The sequence below is a fragment of the Apium graveolens genome, unplaced genomic scaffold (genome assembly GCF_009905375.1).
Source record: "Apium graveolens cultivar Ventura unplaced genomic scaffold, ASM990537v1 ctg7772, whole genome shotgun sequence".
Classification (NCBI taxonomy): Eukaryota; Viridiplantae; Streptophyta; class Magnoliopsida; order Apiales; family Apiaceae; genus Apium; species Apium graveolens.
This window is the reverse complement of record NW_027420616.1, coordinates 1-23460: the sequence shown is the minus strand read 5'-3', so window position 1 is coordinate 23460 and position 23460 is coordinate 1. Positions and strand designations below refer to the sequence as shown.

At 35.6% G+C, this 23460-nt stretch overlaps 1 pseudogene; it reads right to left on the bottom strand.

The window, feature by feature from the left end:
* Nucleotides 1-20229: 20229 nt before the first annotated feature.
* Nucleotides 20230-21630, bottom strand: LOC141704375 (wall-associated receptor kinase-like 10; annotated as a pseudogene).
* Between the last annotated feature and the right edge of the window lie 1830 nt (nt 21631-23460).

The window sequence follows — 23460 nt, the reverse complement described above, 5'->3', positions numbered from 1 at the left end:
CTGATTTACAGGAGAGGATCTGGACTAAAACAATAGAAGATATGCATGAAGAGTTCGACAGCTAGAAGACTTGTAGAAGATAATATCTGATTGATATATTTTACGAGACATAATTATATTCCATATCAATTTGAAGATATCTTGTAAATGTAATACTATATAAACACAGCTTATGGTTTACACTATATGTGTTATCATTCACGAGAAAAAGATATTCATTGTAACCCTAGCAGCTCTTAGTGATATTGTTCATCACTGAGAGGAGAACAACTGTTCTATTGTAACAGAGTTTATTATATTGAATATACTTGATTACTGGTTACATACTTGTGTTGATAAATCGATTTGATTGTATAAACACTATATTCCACCCCCTCCTATATTGTTGTGTGACCTAACAAGTGATATCAGAGCTACTCTGCTGATATACAAACGGTAAGATCCAGTTTACAATCACGTCTGAAGAAACACAAACTCTAACCCAAGCCCACCAAATCTCAAGAAACTCAAAACAATCAAACCCACATTCGATATTTAAACTATTAGGGTTCCCATACTGAGAGCATCTGAGTATCCTATATGGAAAGTGAAGATGGCTATGTTTCGGGAAGCCACAGATCCAGAATACCTTGATAGAATTTATGATGGACCACATAAGCCTACCAAGCTCTCTGTTGTAGTTGCTTATCAACCAGCAAAGGTCATACCAAAGGAGAAAGGTGATTATACAGCTAAAGACATCTCATCTATTGCCAAGGATACAAGGGTAAGGCATTTGCTGCATAGTACAATTGACAATGTCATGTCAACAGGGTAATTGGATGCAAGACTGCAAAGGAGATATGGGATGCTTTGGAGACAAGATGCCAGGGAACTGATGCCATCAAAAAGAACAGGAAGACAATACTCACTCAGGAGTATGAGCACTTTGACTCAAAATTTGATGTGTCATTAACCGATTTATATGACAGATTTGCCAAACTCTTGAATGCTCTGTCACTGGTGGACAAGGAATATGATCTTGAAGATTCAAATCTAAAATTCCTTTTGGCTCTTCTTGAGAATTGGGATTTAAAGTCTACTACCATAAGAGACAACTATGACCTTACTGAAACTACTCTTGATGAAATATATGGTATGCTCAAGACTCATGAACTTAATATGGACCAAAGGAGCAAAAGGCATGGAAGAAAGTCAAAGACATTTGCTCTTAAAGCTGAGGATAAAGCTCCTAAGGTGGTTGTCTCAAAAAGGGGCAACGAAAAGGCTCTCATCATAAAGTTTGATTCAGAATCATCAAATTCTGATGATGATGATTCAGAAACTGAAAGTTTGTCTGAAGTGGATGTTGATGCAGAGATGATGCAGCTGTGTGCTCTTATGATGAAGGGTATCACAAAGATAGCCTACAAAAAATTTAGAAAGGGCAAGAAGTTTTCCAGGAAAGGTGGAAGTTCTGAAAAGAAAGGGTTCAGAAAGTCTGAAGGCAAAGGAGGAAAGTCTGACAGAGGAGACAACTCAAATGTCAAATGCTACAATTGTGGTGAAAGAGGTCACATCTCTCCTGACTGCAAGAAAGGAAAAAGTGATAAAGGCCAGGAACTTATCACAAAGAAGAAAAACTGGGCATACACTTCAGATTCTGAAGAAGAGGTGTACTATGCCTTGATGGCAAATGCTGATAGCAGTTCTGAAACTGCTGAATTGAAGGTACCTCAAACAACTCTTGCTTTTCATACTGATGATATTACTGAGTTGAGATTATATCTTAAAACCATGTTCATTAGTTTTAGAGATCAGACTTTAACAAATAAAAGATTAACTTCTAAAAATCTTGCTCTTAGAAACAGAAATGACTACTTAGAAAAGGAGTTAGTTTTTCTCCATCAAATTCAGAAAGAAAGAGATGATTCTCTGTATGTTAAGAATGAATTGCTAAACTGAATAAATCTCTAAAAAATGAATTATAAAAGGAAAGAGAAATCATCAAAACTTGGACTAACTCTGGCAGAACAACTCAGAATATACTAAGTAGTGTAAACTGGAAAGAGGGCTTAGGTTATGAAGATGATAAAAGTGAGAAAGAAACTTTGACAATTAAGCCAATTACTGTTAAACAAACTGTTAAGCCAAAGGTAAATCCTGTTAAGTTTGTAGAAAAAATTGTTAAGTCTGATTCTGAAAAGATGAAAGATTATAAGACAGAAGTAAAAGAAAAGTCAACTTCTGTCAAATTAAAACAGGATAAACCAGCTGAAGTTAACATAGGCTTAATGACAAAGAAGCAGCTTAAGCATAAGCTGAAAGAACAATGAACTATGAAGGTGTAAGACCTCTGTCCTGAACACTATCATCTGAACAATTATCAAACCCTTTAAAAGGACAATGAGTATATATTTTATAACTCTCTATTTACCCCAAAAGTACTTGAGAAGGCTCAAAATGTTGGTCAACAAATGTTTATAACTTGAAATTTCTTATAAATAATTTATTAAACACTTTATAAGCAAACTCGGAATAAGAAATGAGAATTTACTTCACTCTCAAAAAACTGTCCCAACACACCTAAATACTAGTGATGACAATTTAATTATTTTGTATTAGCTTTTCATGAAATACAAATTTAAAATTTTAAAATACATATGTTGATGAGTTCAGGAAGTTGTTCAGTAAAAGAAGGTGAGAGTAAAACAACAAATTAATTTCCGCAATCGGGTTTGCTCTTTGTTTAGTCATATTCAAAGAGTGGCCAATTTAATTGTTATCTTTGATTATATATGAGTGTTGCGGTTAAAATAAGAAACTTGAAGTTTCTTTTCTCTTAAAGAATGACCCCATCATACCTAAATATTAGTGATGAAAGTTTAGTTAATTATTTTTTCTTACCTTTCATGAAATACAAAATTTGAAATTTTAAACTAGAGTTCGAGAGTTTCAGAAGAAGTTGTTCATTAAAATAAGTTGAGAGTGAAACCATCAAATTAATTATTTTATATATTCGTATTAGTATGTAATATGTGCCATGTATATTCTAATTCTAATATGTTGCTGGTGTGACTCGAACCTTACACTTATATATTGTAAATTATAAATTTTAATTTTGATCTAAAATATCTAACAGCGCCAAATTGAGTGACAAGATTAACTACTTTTCATTGTTTCGTCTTTATATAATATTATAGATTGATATCAATATATATGAACACATATATCTTATATGTATATGTAATATAAAAATTTACCTGTACAAATATATGCGGAAAGCAAGACACATACTTTTTGTATTATGGAATAAAAAATAGTATGGCTTTAATAAATTTGATAAATATGTATATTTGTCTTTTGCAAAACTACATTAAAATAATATATTGAATGTTATGTTTCAGTTAATCTTAAATGTAATTATTTATTATTTTGGTTGATAAAATAAATTGAAAAACAAACTTTTTCTTTTAAAAACATGAGAAACATAATTTTAAACATAAAATATAATATAAGCCTTTTTTAGGTAAACCTGGTCAATCTTGTTAAGCTTATATCCACACAAGGGGCACAAATAACAATCCCAAATACAATACATCCCAGCCCTAAATTGCCTAAATCTCAAACATAGTTGAAAGATGAGGAGATCTACGGGGACTATTCCGGAGGATCTAATAAGAGATATATTGTTGCACCTTCCTTCAGAGACCGTAGTTGAATTAAAATTGGTTTGCAAATCGTGGCTCGCCCTCATTTTAAGCCCTAATTTCGCTAAAGCTCACCTTACAATCACAGCCGCCGAAGAAAAAGACGTTCTACACATCATCCACACTTACGTCAATAGAAATTAATCAACCTCGGTACTCAGCAACTTGTCAGTACACCTCATTTTCCATCAATATTTCGTGATAAACTTGTTGGTTGTGGTTGTGGTATTGTCTGTCTTCGTTCTACTAATGGTGCTAATATGTACCTTTGGAACCCTACTAACCTTTCCAAACGCATTCCCTCCCCCTCCTTTCGTTGCGATGATGATGCTCTAGGGTTTGGTTTTGATGAGATTGACAACGATTTCAAGATTCTTAGGGTTGTTTGGAGATTGAAACTGAAATTTTCACACCGGAAATACGATGCCCAAGATTGTGTTTAAATTTATTTTGAGGTCTATTCTTCGAATACAAATGCATGGCGATAGCTTGGGGATAATAAACCTATTGATCTTCCTTACAAGTTTGGTGAATTTCATGTTACTGTCAACACTGGACTTCTCTATTGGGCTACATGTTATGGCATCATCACTTTCGACTTGCACACTGAAGTCCTTACTTGTAATGGTATTAACTACACCGTTCCTACTTTTGATAGTAACATGAGTAACATCAACAACTATAATGATATGGATAGTCATGCTCTTGTCACCAACTTCAAGGATTCTATTGCTGTCATTATCTATAAGCGTAGTAATTATCAACCTATTTATAAGTTGAATTTGTGGGCGTTGGATAATGTGGAATGTCTTCGTGGTGGTGGAATCGATGCTTCATGGACTTTAATCTTCAACATTGATGTGAATTTGCCTATTGACTTTGTTCAAGGTTACCTTAATAGTGGTGATCTCCTACTTGATCTGTACCAGAACAGTTGGTATTTGTACAATCTCGACAACAAAGAAGCCAGATATTTCACGCAATCATTCTACCTTGGTCAAATTTACAAATATAGCAAGAGCCTTTTTACAATCGCGGGATTTAAACAAGTCAACTGGAATGCACAAAAGTCAAACGTCAAAGCACTTAAAAGTGTGTGCACAAAAGTCAAACGTCATATAATAAAAAACAGAGGGAGTATTTTTTAACTTGAAGCAATAACTGTCATAAATCCTTTTAGCTTCAAGTTCCGACGAGAATTTAATGCCGAGACAGTAAGAGTGATTTGTTAAACAGAGCAGTTTTCAAAGCCGTGCCTACTTCTTGAAGGTAAACTGTATATTGCATTTGATGATTCTGGCTAAAATTATGAATTACAGGATGTATATTACTTTAGATCTTGTAATACAACCTTTACTTGTTACATGTCACCCTCAACTTCTGACTCGTATAAACTACAGGATATTTTGTGTATACTCCTATAATATTAGGGCCAGAGTGAAAACACACAGTGAAGCTCGAAACAATATTCTTCCATTTTTTATTAACATTTCTACTTCAGATTGACATATATCCCACTTGTTTAATAAAAAGAACGGAGCTCACCTTAGTGGTGTTGGGAAGATCTCCAAGAGAGAGAAAAAAAAATTCGAGAAGAACTCCTAGCACACGCTGACCTGAGCTCCTTCAGGCTTTGACATTTCTTCATCTCTTATAATAAAAGATCTCAGCATTATGTTTCACATTTTTTTACTGTCAGTTCCTCCCTCAGAGAAGTTCTTGACACAACTCCCAGTTTGACATGGTATAATAATATAAGTACTACTGCCACCACCTCCATCAAGATTCTTAAATCTTTGGCTAACAGCTCGTTCAGCTTGTAGGACTTTAGAGACACTACCAATGCTTCTTTCTAGATCTATATCAGCGTTTCTATTTGCAACACCGCAATGTTGTTTCAAGGCATGCCTTCTTCGAGTATTCTTTAAATTGTAACATTGAAAGAAATTTATGTGTGTGTAGTCCATCGGTTCATTTAGAATAGACTTTCTTCTACCTTATTAGCTTATTTTTCACGAAAGCTACTCGCATATGCTATTTAGTATCTGTAGTATATTCTATTTATTATCTGCAGTATATGTTACTTATGATCTACAGATCTGGAGGAGAGATAGTGAACTACCTAAATGTGTCTACAGATCTTTTTTGTTAAAGTATAGACTAAAATATATGGAAATACGCTATATGTTAAGGCTATTGTGGGAGACTTTTGAAACATTTTAGGAGTATAACCTTCAAGACCAATTTTTATCAAATTGAAATAGAAACCTAACAGAGATTGATATAGTTATCAGGAGGAATGCTGGAGATGAGGAATGGAGAATCATCTGCAAATAAATTTTTATGGCTTGCGGAGAGCAATTGTGAATGGCCATAGGGACGTGGTCTTGGATACTAACAACCAAGGCCTACTGGATAATAAAAAATTATCAACATACCTAGGTTATTGCGACAGGCTCTGTAGTGTGACTAGGCTTAGTGGGAAATTTCCAGGTTGGAGTGATGACCTAAAATAATATTTTTCATTGATATGATCAGAACTATTTGGCCGCTCTACGTCTACTTCAGTAAGTACCTTTTCAAGCTCATTCATGGAGTTCTTTAACAATGAAATAGATCCTTCTCAAGTTAACAATACATTTTAAGGTGGATTAGTTCTTTAGTCGTCAAATAGAAATCTTCAAATTTGGTTTTTGGAATCTAGGGCCTTAAATTTAATTTTGGCTTTAGGCCTGTAACCGAGAAACAGGCACTATATCTTATATTTTTGAAGATGATCTGCTTTATCTTATTTCTTTTATACTCACAATATCTGACGTTAAAAGATCCTATCAGACATACAAATTCGCAAGTTACAACAGGGAGTTGCATTCATTGTCGAAGAAAAATCAGGATGTCTTGAAGTATTAAATTTGTTTTGTAGCAAAACCAACCTTCTAGGAAGACTTGTGTTAGATATATTTATGATGTCATAACTAATCTGATGTGTTTAGTTTCAGATCTTAATATCAGGACTTACTGGAATCAGAATCAAATATGAAAAACAAGAATCACTGTTTACGGGCAGTAAATGACGTCAAACTCCTTACAGACGAGTCGTTGATAGCTTTACCTATCAGTTTTATTCAAACGCTCATTTACCTATGGAATAGGGTATTCGTTTGCGTAAATCGGACACCAGACCCAGATTTTAGCAAATCTGCAGTAATTCAGAATCCGTATCTAATATGATTCTCATAATTAGAGCAAACATAAATCATGTATATATGAGTATATATACAGATTACATAATCATCTTATGATTATACAACTCACATGAATATCATATATTCAAAACCATACATATATAAACATATTATATCAACATCAAATAATGGCGAATCACGTACATGCTCATAAATCGAAAATAGTTAAACACATAAACGAATTAAAAACTTTTCACAAGTAGCTCTGATGCCATTGAAGGGTCTTTAGCACATAAATGCAACGAAAATGTAAATTTAAATCTTAAAAAAAATGAAACCCTCCGCAGGATCCATGCGAAAAATAATATTTAATTCGTAGTTCAGTATGTTTAACTTAAGAAGCTTTACGTTAATGGAAAGATGGAGGTCTTTAATGGCGATCCAAAAATGATGAACGGAGATCCTTAGCAGCTGCTCCTCAAGTGTGAAGCACTCCACCGGTATCCACCAAGAAAACGATGTAATGAAGGAGGAAGAGATGGAGAGAATTATGGTTTTGTAAATCTTTTTGGTTGAGGCAAAAATAGGGTCTATAATAGTAAATTTATAGGCAAAATTTTCAGCTGAAAATTTTCCCATAAAATATTATTATTATTAACCCTTTATTATTCTCACTAATAATTAAAACTCCTTTTAATTATTAATCCTTTTTCTAAACACTTTAGAAATAATTCTCTCACTTGATTTAATTTCCAAAAATTAAATTCTTAATTAATAATATTAAGAACTTTTTCTTAATTCATTTATAATCAATTAAATCTCATTTAATCAATTATTAAATTTTCTAATTAATTATTTATTTCATAAATAAATAATTATCAGCCATTATTAATAAATTTCTCCACCATTAAATCATTCTCTTTTATGGTGTGACCCTGTAGGTTCAATATTAAGCCGGTAGTAGAAATAAATAATAATAAAACTATTTTATCATTATTTATATAAATTCTCTAATTCATTAAATATGATTAATTAATTAATTATATTTATTCTACATCGTGAGGGATACTTCTCAGCATATCGCGATTTTCCGGATAATACGAATTCACTACTTAGAATACCAAGAACCTATTCAGTGAGTAGGTACCGTACAATTAATTTCTTCTACCCATAAGGCATGGAACTTGTGTCAAGCCTACCTTATTTAATCACTTGATTTCCCATTCACTATGCTTAGTTATATTTAATGTAAATTAGAAACTCCTTTCTAATTGCATTCACTCTAATTCTGAGAATCATAATCCATATACCGTGCGTGTTCCGAAAGACCGCAAACATCCCTAATTCTGAGAATTAATGGATGTAACTTAAAATCAAACAAGAGAAGCCCTAACGAATCCCCTTGTTGTATCCCACAAGATGACGAGATGAATCATTTCCCAAAAATAGCTTAGTTGGTGTCCATATAGAAATTCTACCCAAGAGGAAATAGATGGATACATTCCCCGACTTCCTCTAACTTCTTTTCCGTATCGATCATACTCAAGGCATTTTTGAAATCTACCAATAGCATCGATAAGTTTGGGTTTGACAAAAGAGCCTCTACAAATCGACAAACTGCATGTAGCAGAGCCTCAGCACCTCCAGAAATACCTAAACCAAACTGAAAATCTCTCAAGGGAGTCGCAATCTCTATACCAACCTTCTTCATTGCCACTTTTAAAACCAGACACCTCAATATGTTTCTTACCGCAATAGGTTTCGCTCATCCATCAACCTTAAGAAAAGGCATTAGGGGAGAACTTGTTACAAACTCCACCAAAGAAGACATTTACCTTACAACCATTTCATTAGTGGAGTGGGGACTATAAGAAGCTCCTTATACAAAATAGATTCAGCACCATAAAAAGCATCCAATAAATGTTGAGCACTTATCCTATCTCGTCCACAAGAAGTTCCTTTAAGAAAAGATTTAATAAAGTTGTGAACAATCTTAGCACTACCTTACAAAGAAATTTTATCACCGAGTGAACTTGTTAATGCGGGAGTAGTGCATGAGGGTGTTTCTCTTCCGGGAAAAGCCTAGTTTCTAGATTTTCCGGTGCAACACCAAATGATGTCAAAACCATGACAGCTGCAGAACAATGACCATTATAAATTTTCTTAAACACTGCTTAACAGTATCTCATAGGATTTTATTCTATTTTAAGAGGAAAGGGAAGAGACATCTCTTCAAATAATGTGTCAAGTAGCTTGAAGGCCCCTCTAACACACCAAAAAATTTCCAAAGCACTGAGAATGTGCTTCTATGACATGGTATGAAGACCCTTAATGTACATGCGTGTAGAATTAGAAAATGCATTCAAGCTTCACATGAGGAATTATTACATACAACCATAGCCAAGGCAGACATAAGAGCCCGTGAATATGTAATCCAAATTTCTACATGCAGAATGGAAAAGAATATTAGAATACCTTTTAAAGAGTTGAGGCATCCAAAACACGTGGTTGGATATTAATTTCAGAAGCGGGTAAATTATCATCACTTCCGAGCAATCATTTTACGAGGAATACCTCAAATATAAGAGAAAATATAATCATCTAGTTCATATGTAAGAGGTAAGATAGAAGCGGGTAAATTATCATCACTTCCAAGCAATCATTTTATGAGGAATCCCTCAAATATAAGAGAAAATATAATCATCTAGTTCATATGTAAGAGGTAAGATAGATTTCCCAATAGCATGTTTATAATTTTTACGAAGAATGTTCATGCAATTACCACAAAACCAATATTTGACTAGACTAAGCGCAATACAAAGATCTTTATCAAGGAAGTCTTTATAAGAAATAACTTGAGATTCGGAAAAAAAAGGTGATGGTTATAGAGATGAACAATGAAATATGACGGTGTAAGACCTCTGCCGTGAACACAATCATTTGAACAATTATCGAACCCTTTAAAAGGACAATGAGTATATATTTTATAACTCTCTATTTACCCCAAAAGTACTTGAGAAGGCTCAAAATGTTAGTCAACAAATGTTCATAACTTTAAATTTCTTAGAAATAATTTATTAAACACTTTATAAGCAAACTCGGAATAAGAAATCAGAAGTTACTTCACTCTTAAAAAACTGTCACAACACACCTAAATACTGGTGATGACAATTTAATTATTTTGTCTTAGCTTTTCATGAAATACAAATTTAAAATTTTGAAATACATATGTTGATGAGTTCGGGAAGTTGTTGAGTAAATGAAGGTGAGAGTAAAACCACCAAATTAATTTTCGCAACCGGGTTTACTCTTTGTTTAGTCATATTCAAAGACTGGTCTTTACCAGGAATACCTCAAATATAAGAGAAAATTTAATCATCTAGTTCATATATAAGAGGTAAGATAGAAGCGGGTAAATTATCATCACTTCCAAGCAATCATTTTATGAGGAATAGCTCAAATATAAGAGAAAATATAATCATCTAGTTCATATGTAAGAGGTAAGATAGATTTCCCAATAGCATGTTTATAATTTTTACGAAGAATGTTCATGCAATTACCACAAAACCAATATTTAACTAGACTAAGCGCAATACAAAGATCTTTATCGAGGAAGTCTTTATAAGAAATAACTTGAGATTCGGAAAAAAGGTGATGGTTATAGAGATGAACAATGAAATATGACGATGTAAGACTTCTGCCCTGAACACTATCATTTGAACAATTATCGAACCCTTTAAAAGGACAATGAGTATATGTTTTATAACTCTCTATTTACCCCAAAAGTACTTGAGAAAGCTCAAAATGTTGGTAAACAAATGTTCATAACTTGAAATTTCTTAGAAATAATTTATCAAACACTTTATAAGCAAACTCGGAATATGAAATCAGAAGTTACTTCACTCTTAAAAAACTGTCACAACACACCTAAATACTCGTGATGACAATTTAATTATTTTGTCTTAGCTTTTCATGAAATACAAATTTAAAATTTTAAAAAACATATGTTGATGAGTTCCGGAAGTTGTTCAGTAAAAAAAGTCGAGAGTAAAACTACCAAATTAATTTCCGCAATTGGGTTTGGTCTTTGTTTAGTCATATTCAAAGACGGGCCAATTTAATCATTATCTTTGAGTATATATGAGTGCTACTGCGGTTAGAATAAGAAACTTGAAGTTTCCTTTCTCTCAAAGAATGACCCCATGATACCTAAATATTAGTGATGGCACTTTAATTAACTATTTTTTCTTACCTTCATGAAATACAAGATTTGAGAGTTTGAGAAGAAGTTGTTCACTAAAAGAAGTTGAGAGTTAAACCATCAAATTAATTATTTTATATACTCATATTAGTATGTAATATGTGCGATGTATATTCTAATTTTAATATGTTGCTGGTGGGATTCGAACCTTACACTTATATATTGTAAATTATAAATTTTAATTTTGACATGACACTAAATTGAGTGACAAGATTAACTACCAACAAAACTTTCATTATTTGGTCTTAATATAATAATATAGATTGATATCAATATATATGTACACATATATGCTATATGTAATATAAAAATTTAAGTGTAAAAATATATACCGAAACAAGACACGTACTTTTTCTATTATGGAATAAAAAATAGCATGGCTTTAATAAATTTGATAAATATGTATATTTATCTTTTGCAAAACTACCTTAAAATAATATATTGAATGTTATGTTTCAGTTAATCTTAAATGTAATTATTTATTATTTTGGTTGATAAAATAAATACAAAAACAAACTTTTTCTTTTAAAAACATGAAAAATATAATTTTAAACATAAAATGTAATATAAGTCTTTTTTAGGTAAACCTGGTCAATCTTGTTAATCTTATATCCATGCAAGGGGCACAAATTAGGTTACCCCCGATCATTGCTGCCGCAGGGGCTGCCGCCTATGAGAAATAACAATCCCAAATACAATACATCCTAGCCCAAAATTGCCTAAATCTCAAACACAATTGAAAGATGAGGAGATTTACGGGGACTATTCCGGAGGATCTAATAAGAGATATATTGCTGCGCCTTCCTTCACAGACTGTAGTTGAATTAAAATTGGTTTGCAAATCGTGGCTCGCCCTCATTTCAAGCCCTAATTTCCCTAAAGCTCACCTTGCAATCACAGCCGCCGAAGAAAATGACGTTCTACACATCGTCCGCACTTACGCCAATGGAAATAAATCAATTTCACTCATCAACCTCGGTACTCAGCAACTTGTCAGTACACCTCATTTTCCATCAATATTTCGTGATAAACTTGTTGGAACCCCGCTACTAACCTTTCCAAACGCATTCCCTCCCCCTCCTTTGGTTGCGATGATGATGATGCTCTAGGGTTTGGTTTTGATGAGATTGACAACGATTTCAAGATTCTTAGGGTTGCTTGGAGATTGAAGCCGAAATTTTCACACCGGAAATACTATGCTCGAGATTGTGAAGAAATTTATGTTGAGGTCTATTCTTCGAACACAAATGCTTGGCAAAAGCTGTAAGTACTAAATAATAATCTGAGATAACAAGTAAATGATACTCTGAATAAAACACTACAATTGGGATTAATAATGAAGAAGAGTACACAGCTTATTTAAAGAGACCAGCTGAAACGCAAACTCTTTCCACGAAGCCTACTGAAACGCAACAACCTTAATCTACTACTCCTACTACAACGCTTAGTTGATTTATTCAAACATAATAAAAACAGATAAACAGATGAAACATGTTTAGATAATATCCCCAACATGCTCCCCCTTAGTCTAAACATGTTTCAGATTTTTGACTCCAAGCAAATTCCTCATTTTCTCGAACTTGGCTGCAGACAGTGCTTTAGTTAATATATCAGCGCGTTGTTCATCCGTTTTAACATGCTTGATCACGATCAGCCCCTGCTCTACACAATCTCTTATGAAGTGATAACGCACATCAATGTGCTTACTTCTTCCATGGAAAACCGGATTTCTTGCTAGATCAATGGCAGATTTATTGTCAATGTATAAGACAACGGGACCTGATTTAATGCCTGTAATCTGACTGAGAACTCTTTGTAACCATATTCCTTGACAAGCAGCGGTTGTAGCTGCCATAAATTCAGCCTCGCACGAAGAAAGGGCAACGCAGCGCTGCTTCTGCGAAACCCAAGAAATTAGGCTCTCATCAAGATAAAATGCCATGCCGCTTGTACTTCTTCTGTCCTCCATACTTCCAGCCAAGTCACTGTCAGAAAAACCAGATAAAATATAGTTACCTCGTCCCTTTGTGTACACCAAACCATAGTGCAGAGTTCCTTTGATATATCGACATATCCTCTTGATAGCGTTCAAATGCAGCATAGTAGGCCTCTCCATATAGCGACTAACAATCCCAACAGCATAAGCTATGTCAGGTCGAGTATAGACCAAATAGCGCAAGCCTCCTACAAGACTCTTGTAATCAGTTGAGTTCACTGCTTCACCAGTTTGGTCGGCATCAATCTGCAGCTTGAAATCCATGGGATAAGTGACAGATTTACATTCGCTCAGGCCTGCCCTTTGAAGCACCTTTTTAGCATATGATGTTTGCTTTATCTCAATAAACCCCTGTCCTTGATCAACCTCCAAACCCAAATAGTATGACAACCGTCCAAGATCAGTCATGTCAAATTCTCTACTCATTTCCCCCTTGAATTTGACAATGAGTGAAGTACTAGTACCTGTAATAATTAAATCATCAACATAGACTCCGACAATCAAAGAATCAGTGCCATCCTTTCGAGTATACACAGCATGCTCATAAGGACATTTTTCAAAGCCCAAATTCATTAAACACTTGTTAAGTTGAGAGTACCACGCTCGAGGTGCCTGGCGTAAGCCATATAATGCTTTCAACAGTTTGTAAACCTTGTCTTCTTGCCCTTTTTTCACGTACCCTTTTGGTTGTGACACATAGACTTCTTCAAGTAGGACTCCATTCAAGAATGCAGACTTAACATCGAGATGATGCACCTCCCATGCATTCTTAGCTGCCAAAGCCAGGAGCAATCGAACTGTTTCCAGCCTTGTTACCGGGGCAAAAACTTCCTCGTAATCGATGCCAAGTCTCTGTACATAACCCTTAGCCACCAAGCGTGCTTTATGCTTGATTACGTTTCCATTTGTGTCTTTTTTCAGCTTAAACACCCATTTTAAGCCTATCGCCTTGTGACCCTTTGGAAGATCAGTGAGTTTCCATGTCTGATTCTTCTCTATTGTAGCAATTTCTGTATCCATTGCCACTTTCCAGTCCTCCTCCTGAACAGCTTGTTCGAAGTTCACTGGTTCATCAATACCAGATAATAGTAGCTCATCTTCTAACTCCACTATGTCAGTGGTGTTGTAAATGTCAGAAAGGCGTCTAAAACGTCGTGGTTCGCTGTCAGTGTCACTTGACATACCAGACATAGTACTTTCTGTGGTGTCTACATTCGATGATGAAGATGCAGAAACACTTTGAGTAGCTGGTGTCATGGGAGATGCTGGACTTTCAATCCCAGAATTTTCTGGTGAGTCTGGTGTGGCCTGTGCCTCTGATGTAAAAACATCGAATGTAAATTGCCCTCCTGCTGTCTGAGTGTTACATTCCTCTGACTCATTCCAGAACCATCCTTTTGCCTCGTTGAATGTAACATCTCTGCTTACGTGTATACGCCCTGAATCTGGGTCGTACAACCGATAAGCCTTGGTTCCTGGCTCACGACCAAAATGAACCAAAAGTTTACTTCGATCATCAAGTTTCTTTGTAAACACAGCTGGCACTTTCATGTATGAGAGACATCCAAACACCCTCAGAGAATCAACAGATGGTTTTTTCCCCATACCAGGCCTGATATGGAGTAATATTTGAAAGTGCTCGTGTGGGGAGTTTATTCAAAATATAGACTGCATGTGTGACAGCTTCACCCCAGAATTTTGCAGGCACTTTTCTTTCTTTTAACAAGCTTCGAGCCATGGCAACAACGGTACGATTACGGCGCTCTACAACACCATTTTGTTGTGGTGTGTAGGGCGCGGTATAGTGTCTCAAAATACCCGCTTCTTCACAAAGGACGTAAAATCTTTAGAGCAAAATTCCCCTCCACGATCAGTACGGAACACCTGTATCTTCTCCTTTGTTGCATTTTCAACAAGATTTTTAAATTTCTTGAAACAAGCCAGTGCGTCAGTTTTAGACTTAAGCATATATGTCCACATCATACGAGAGTAATCATCGACTAATAACAAGAAAAAACGATTACCAGCAGGGGTAGGGGGTGAGATAGGTCCGCAAAGGTCTCCATGTATCAATTCTAATGCACCTTTAGCAATAAAATTTGAATGAACAGGGAATGGCTTACGTGATTGTTTAGACATGAGGCACCCGCTGCAAAGTTCTTTTGGTTGATTGAGTGAAGGCAGCCCACGCACCATATGATTGTTTGACATTAGTTGCATCGCCTTGAAGTTAACATGTCCGAGACGTGAATGCCACAGCCACGTATTTTCTTCTCCTTTTGTCAGCAAACACGTTTCTTTAATATCTTCAATATGGATCTTGTAGAGACGATTTGCAGAACGTCTCACGTGCATAAGAAGTCTTCCACAGCTATCATAGACATACAAACTGTCCCCGTTCAGTACCACCCTGTTTCCTTCTTCAGAGAGTTGACCCAGACTTATAATATTACTTTGCAACGTTGGTATATAATATACTCCATGTAAGACTCTAGTTTCACCATTCTTGCAGGCAATCCTGATTGTGCCTTTTCCTTCAATATTAACAAAAGATCCATCTCCAAACTTCACCCTGCCTTTCATTGTCTTGTCCAAACTCTCAAATTTTTCACGTCTCCCGGTCATGTGATTGCTTGCTCCGTTATCTAAATACCAAGTATCCTCTGTCACAGTTCTGGTTGAGTCAGCACCTTCAGATAGAAGTATCACTCCATCTACACTCTCCTCATATTTAACCATCAAGAGTGCAGGTTCATCGTCATGTGTCTGGGTTAAATTTGCTTCACCCCGTTGCAATCTGTTTCTCCTTGATTTTCTACATTCAGCTGCGAAATGTCCATAGCCACCACAATTAAAGCACTTTACTTTACTCCTGTCAAACCTGCCACGACCACCTTGATTGTCCCTTTCTCTATGATCATTTCCAAACTGCTGACCGCTTCGACTGGATTTTTTCAACCATTCTTCATGTGTGAGCAAGAGCTTTCCTCCACTGTCACTCTCACGTTTCGACCATTCCTCCTCAGTCAATAAGAGTTGTTGTCCCTCCTTGCTATCCACTTGACCAGATATTCGTTCCTCATGTGCTTTTAGAGAACCGATTACCTCTTCAACTGACATTTTCTCGAGATCTCCAAATTGTTCGATAGCTGAAGCAATTTGCAGAAATTTCGATGGCACTGCCCTTAGCAATTTCTTTACAACATACTCTTCTCCAATTGTCTCTCCAAGTGCCCTGATATTCGCTACCAGACCATTTAATTTCATGCAGAAATCATCTAAATTCTCAGAATCTTTCATATTTAAAGACTCAAACTCAGATTTAAGAGTTTGAGCTTTAGCTTTCTTAACCTTCTCAGCACCCAACGAAACCGTCTTAATCGCCTCCCATGCTTCTTTTGCGGTTTTCCGTTCTGCGAGTGTCAACAGCAAATCTTCTGAAATACCTTGATAAATCATGGCCAAAGCTCGTTTGTCTACCTTGTCGTCCACATTGGCCTTTGGGTCTTTAGGGTCAATTGCTTCCCACACGTTATGTGCTTGCATGAAAACTCTCATTTTCATCGCCCACGCAGTATAGTTAGTCTTTGTTAACATAGGATAACTCAGACCTAGCTGCCCCTGCCCTTCTTTACTCTTACTTGACTCTGCCATTCCGTTTGACACAGGGTACTAATTGGGATAAAATAGCTCTGATACCAGATGTAAGTACTAAATAATAATCTGAGATAACAAGTAAATGATACTCTGAATAAAACACTACAATTGGGATTAATAATGAAGAAGAGTACACAGCTATTTAAGAGACCAGCTGAAACGCAAACTCTTTCCACGAAGCCTACTGAAACGCAACAACCTTAATCTACTACTCCTACTACAACGCTTAGTTGATTTATTCAAACATAATAAAAACAGATAAACAGATGAAACATGTTTAGATAATATCCCCAACATGAACCTGGCTCTGATACCAGATGTAAGTACTAAATAATAATCTGAGATAACAAGTAAATGATACTCTGAATAAAACACTACAATTGGGATTAATAATGAAGAAGAGTACACAGCTTATTTAAAGAGACCAGCTGAAACGCAAACTCTTTCCACGAAGCCTACTGAAACGCAACAACCTTAATCTACTACTCCTACTACAACGCTTAGTTGATTTATTCAAACATAATAAAAACAGATAAACAGATGAAACATGTTTAGATAATATCCCCAACAAAAGCTTGGTGATAATAAACCTACTGATCTTCCTTACAAGTTTGGTGAATTTCATGTTACTGTCAACACTGGACTTCTCTGTTGGGCTGGATGTTATGGCATCATCACTTTCGACTTGCACACTGAAGTCCTTACTTGCGATGGTATTAACTACCCGGTTCCTACTTTTGATAGTAACATGAGTAACATCAACAACTATAATGATATGGATAGTCATGCTCTTGTCACCAACTTCAAGGATTCTATTGCTGTCATTATATATAAGCGTAGTAATTATCAACGTATTTATAAGTTGAATTTGTGGGCGTTGGATAATGTGGAATGTCTTCGTGGTGGTGGAATCGATGCTTCATGGACTTTAATCTTCAACATTGATGTGAATTTGCCTATTGACTTTGTTCAAGGTTACCTTAATAGTGGTGATCTCCTACTTGATCTGTACCAGAACAGTTGGTATTTGTACAATCCCGACAACAAAGAAGCCAAATATTTCACCCAATCCATTCTACCTTGGTCAAATCTACAAATATTGCAAGAGCCTTTTCACAATCCCGGGATTTAAACAAGTCAACTGGAATGCTCCTCCTGAAGCTAGCTGATAAACATGGAGAGGAGTACTTATTCTGGTGTTCTTGCATATCCCGGTTATTGTTTTCTTTTTTTTATGAATGCATCATTAAACTAAAGATCCTTAAGTTATACTTTATCAACATCATGTGGAATGCTAGCTCTATAATGTTTTATTTCTTACCATAAATTGGCAAAGAATTTAAGTTGCTTTGATATCCTTGTGTGCATTTTAATTAATGGATTTCCTTAGATTTTCAAAAGGTTAACATCAACTGGTAGTGTTTTAAAGTTTACAAGTGTTACTGAGAGGTAGTATATATTCTTCTGTGCGTTTTACTGTGTCTCCATATCTTAGTGATGAGGATTGAACTAGTTACATGTCGCGCTCAACTTCAGACTACTATCATGTACAGGACATTGTTGTGCTTATTGTACGTGCTTGTAACTACATAGGTCCGAGCATGTATCTATTTGTTATTCGTAATGCTCCTTGGATCCTCTAACTTGTCATACCATTATAGTAACCAGCACTGGATCTATAAAGAAAAGCCTGAATTTTTTTAAGTACTTGTCAATCTTCAATATCATCATTTAACAAGTTGAATTTTGTACTTACATGTATTACATTGAAATCTAATTAGAAATTTATATCATATCTTAATAAACAAGATTTAATTAGTGAGTATTGTTAACCTAGCTAGATCAGTGGTCTTATTTAGCAGAAACACAAAATAAGCAATTCCTATGAATTGTGATTGCAGTAGTATAGGAGCTAGCTGCAGTGATGTAAGTACTAGTGTTGAGTGGAAAGAGGATCAGTAAATTACATAGGTTACTTGAGTACTCGCATATCTTTAAGACAGATTAAAGTGATTGAATTTTAACTAATTCTAAACTGGGAAAAGGAAATTCTGAAATCATTGATCATTGATTAAGGATATACAAATATGTGTAAAGGTGATCCTTAAAAAAATTAATTCTTTTACAAGAGCTCTATTTGTGAATGACAATGTGTAGCCTTATAGTATCTACAGGACAAGATACCCTTTAATCCTGGCCGGTTAAGTTGTAGAGAACTCTTTGTAATGTCGCTTATCCAATGACAGGGACCTTATAACTCTCTTTAAAGCAATATATAACTTGAGTTCTTACTAGACCAGCTACAACTTAAGTCTCATATGTGTTTATCATGCATGAAGATCCTCAATTGGAATCCCCTGTATATGTATTCTAAACGGGTGCTATTCAAATATGGCAACATGTATAGTTTCATGGGGATCTTTTAAATTCGCTTTGAACCGACTTGGATAGGTGAGCTTACTATATATTTTAGCTTGCAATGGTAACTGCTGTCATTATACTTTTAGCTTCTAGCTCCGACGAACATTTTATGCCTAGACAGTAACAACATATAGAACAGTGACTTGATGGATTTGAAACTGTATATATACTCTTTAAAAGAAATCACTATCTATAATATCGGTCACTCGTATAGTACTCTTATTAATGTTGAGCTGTACAAGGGATATAAAACAAAAAAAAGGCTGGTATTTGTTAAACAGAGCAGGTTTTCATATCCGTACCTACTTCTTGAAGGTATACTGCATGTTGCATTGGATGGTTTGGCTAAAATAATGAATTACAGGATGTATATTACTTTAGATCTTGCAATACAACCTTTACTTGCTACTATCAACATACCTAGCTTGTTGCTACAGACTCTGTATTGTGACTAGGCTAATGGGACACTCAGGCATGGGTGACGACCCAAAATAATATTTTTCTGTCGTATGATCAGAACTGTTAGGCTGCTCTACACCTACTTGAGTAAGTACCTTTTCAAGCTCAGTCATCAAACAGCACGGTCAAGATGACGGCACCATATCTTTTATCGTATTTCCTTTATACGGATGGCTACATCTGTGTGATTGCCGTTCTACAATGTTGAAATCCATTTGTGGGATAAATTAACTTCTTACATATATGTTTACAGTTCACAATTTAAATCTTGTATTACAACCTTTCCTTTATGTGTTCCATTGTAGGGAGGAATCTGGTTCAAGATATAAGTCCAGTAAATGGGAATCTAAAGGTCCTAATTAAGTGTTCTAAATTTTGCATTGAAATTTCTTTTTAATTAGACTTACGATTATAAGTTGAATTTGTTTAACTTTGTGTTTTGTTATGCCCTACACTGCACTTAGATACTTGGAATGTGATGTCTGACTCAATTTGGTACTTCCAAATTGCAATTAGATACTGCAATTGAGCTCACCTTAGTTTTGTTGGGAAGGTTCAGTTTCAACAGGGAGATTGTGAGATGTAAAATTCATCAAAGTTGAAGTAACGTCGACAACCAGGGGGCTGATTTAGCTCATTTATTCCAATTTCATTCCCATCATAGTGTTGTTGTAGCTCACGTACAACTTGTTTTATTGTTGGCCTTTTCCTCCCATTGGACTTTAAGCATCTATAAGCAATGTTAGCAAAAGCCTTCCCGCCCCTCACTGGTAATCGGTGAATCAAGAATATCCAATATACGATTTTCTTTCATATCTGATGAAAAAAGTTTTTGCTAAACTTCGTGCTTCAATCTCAGTGACCTAGGTGGCAAGATTGGTTTCAGTCCGGTCAAAAACTCAACATGAACTACCCCAAAGCTATAAACATCACTTTTATCTGTAAATTGACTTGACCAGAAGTATTCAGGATCTAAGTAACCGAATGTACCTTGTACTCTTGTAGTCAGGTGAGTTTGGTCAACTGAAATTGATCTTGAAGTTCCAAAGTCTGCCACTTTTGCTATGTACTTTTTGTCCAAAAGTATATTTGATGACTTCATATCTCGATGATATATTGGCAATGATGCGGCGGAGTGTAAATAACAAAGAGCTCCTGCAATTTATGTGGCCACACATACCCAGACATCCCATGTAAGTGGATGGTATTCATTTTGCTCGCGAATATATATATATATATATATATATATATATATATATATATATATATACTGTATCAGTGTTCCGTTAGGGATAAACTCATAAACTACTAAAGGGACATCCGTCTCCAAGCAGCATCCATGTAGCTTTACTATATTTATGTGGTTTATTTGCGATAAAATAGCAACCACGTTAATAAAGTGTTCGAGTTTATTTTTATCTTCTATCTTGGATTTTTTAACTGCTATGCTATGAACTAATGTTTTACAGGAAGCTGAAGTAGTATTACGATAATAAATATGATAATAGTTGGATTACAATGACACTGACTCCTCACTTTCGCGAGGTAAGACTCTCCCAAATACTCTCACAATACAATTATAATCAGATAACTCCTCAATGCTAGTCCCCCATTTGTTATATCCTCATTACAATATTAAATGTTGTGAAGTTCCTGTTATACCCCTGCTGCTATGTCATTATTTCCCTTGTAACATGTTGACCTATCTTGACGCTGTCTTCTTTTGTAAGTCAATAATATATGTTGTCTATTGTCATTCCTAGCATTACCCCCGGCGAGAAGATTTACCTTGTCCTCAAGGTGTAAATCAGGGAAGAACTGGATGATATTGCTGGAGTGCTCCCAAGTAGATTCACTTTCTGGAAGACCTTCCCATTTAATGAGCACTTCATGATCTGTTGCTTGCCGTGCGGAAGAAGTCCTAATTTCCATTACCTGCTCAGGCTTACTCTCCATCACCATTGACTTCGTGGGAATAGGGGGAAGCTGGGGAGAGGTAACTAGGTGTCCAACAGCTTTCTTAAGTTGAGAAACAAGAAACACCGGGTGTATTCTTGTTGTAGATGGAAGGGCCAGCTTTTAAGCAACACAGCCCACTCTTTGTGTGATTTCATAGGGCCCGTAGTACCTCGAACTGAGCTTGTCAAATGGTCGTCTAGCTAAGGATTGTTGCGGGTAAGGTTGCAGCTTAAGATACACATGATCACCCACTTTGAACTCCACTTCTCTTCGACTCAAATCTTCCTGCAACTTCATTCGATGCTGGGCTTGTAAAAGGTTAGCTTTCAAGTCATCGAGAATGGCATCCCGTTCGACAAGTTGATCCTCTAGGGATGATAGAGCTGTAGTACCCGGGTGAAACTTGAATAATTGAGGGGGACTTCCTCCCTACAGAACTTTAAAAGGGGTGTAGCCTGTAGAGACATGGTACGAAGTGTTATACCAGTGTTCAGCCTATGGTATATACTTTATTGGGTAACGGCAAGGGCTGCAACAATCCCGCTGGGCTTAAACAAGAGGTCTTTGATTGTTGGCAAGTAGGGCAGACCTTTACATATGTTGCCACTTGTTTACGCATGCCCGGCCAGTACCAATTCGCAGCCAACCTTTGATACATTTTAAGGTCTCCTGAATGATCTCCCATCGGAGAATCATGATAGTCCTATAGAAATTTATTCAATAATACAGAATCCTTTGGTATCACTACTCTTCCCTTATACTTTAACACATCATGTTCCAACTGGTAACCTTTAGGGACCTCCCTTCCTGCCTCAAATCGTTGGTGAGTTGCTTAATAAAAGGATCCTCCTGAATTTGAGGGTAAAGATTAGACCATTTTACCACCCCCCCTGAAGAAATTAGAGCACCTAACTCAATTGAACCAGGAAATTCACGTGACAAGGCATCAGCGACCTTGTTTGAATTCCGGGCTTATAGTGAATTTCGAAGTCGAAACCCATTAATTTGCTTATCCACCGCTAATACCCAGAACCAACTTCCCGCTTCTCTAATAAATATTTGAGACTTTGTTGGTTTGTTCCGATTATAAACCTCCTCCCCAAGAGATAGTGCCTCCATTTGAGCACTGCCAAAATACTAGCCATCAATTATTTCTCGTAAATAGACTATAGACGTGCCCTTACACCCAAAACCTTACTGAAATAAGCGATCGGGTAACCCTCTTGTAACAAGACTGCACCTAACCCAAATCCCGAATCATCTATTTCAATAATAAAATTTCTGGCAAAATCAAGCATGACAAGGATGGGAGCTTGCATAAGGGCCAGTTTCAACTGTTTAAATGCTGTCGTCGCTTCCTGAGTCCAACCAGGTGTCTCCACTTGCAAAATAATAAAATTTTTATATTACAATATATGTGAAAGGTATCACTATATTCTTACTTTTCCTAATCGTTGTGGTTAACATTTTTGTCATATATTTTTAGTAGGCCACATGCATCTGGAGTTTCTATATATGTGAGTTGTTATAATATTTTTTAAGCCTGATATTTCTTATTTAAACTCATCAGTTTTCTTCTTCTATTGTTTGGTATTTATGTGTAGTTTCTATTACAATTTTTATCATTGTACTTATGTCTCATTTAATACCATTTCAACTCAAGTAAAACTTATATACTATTATAATTAGTTCATAATTGTTTTCAAACAAAAAATTGTTTGATGCTCGTGTGCGGAGCGCAGGCATAAATACTAGTTGCATAATAAAATCTGGACGAATTATATTTGTTTCCTCAGTTCCTAGTAAATTTGTCCCTCAAGTGATTCCGTCATA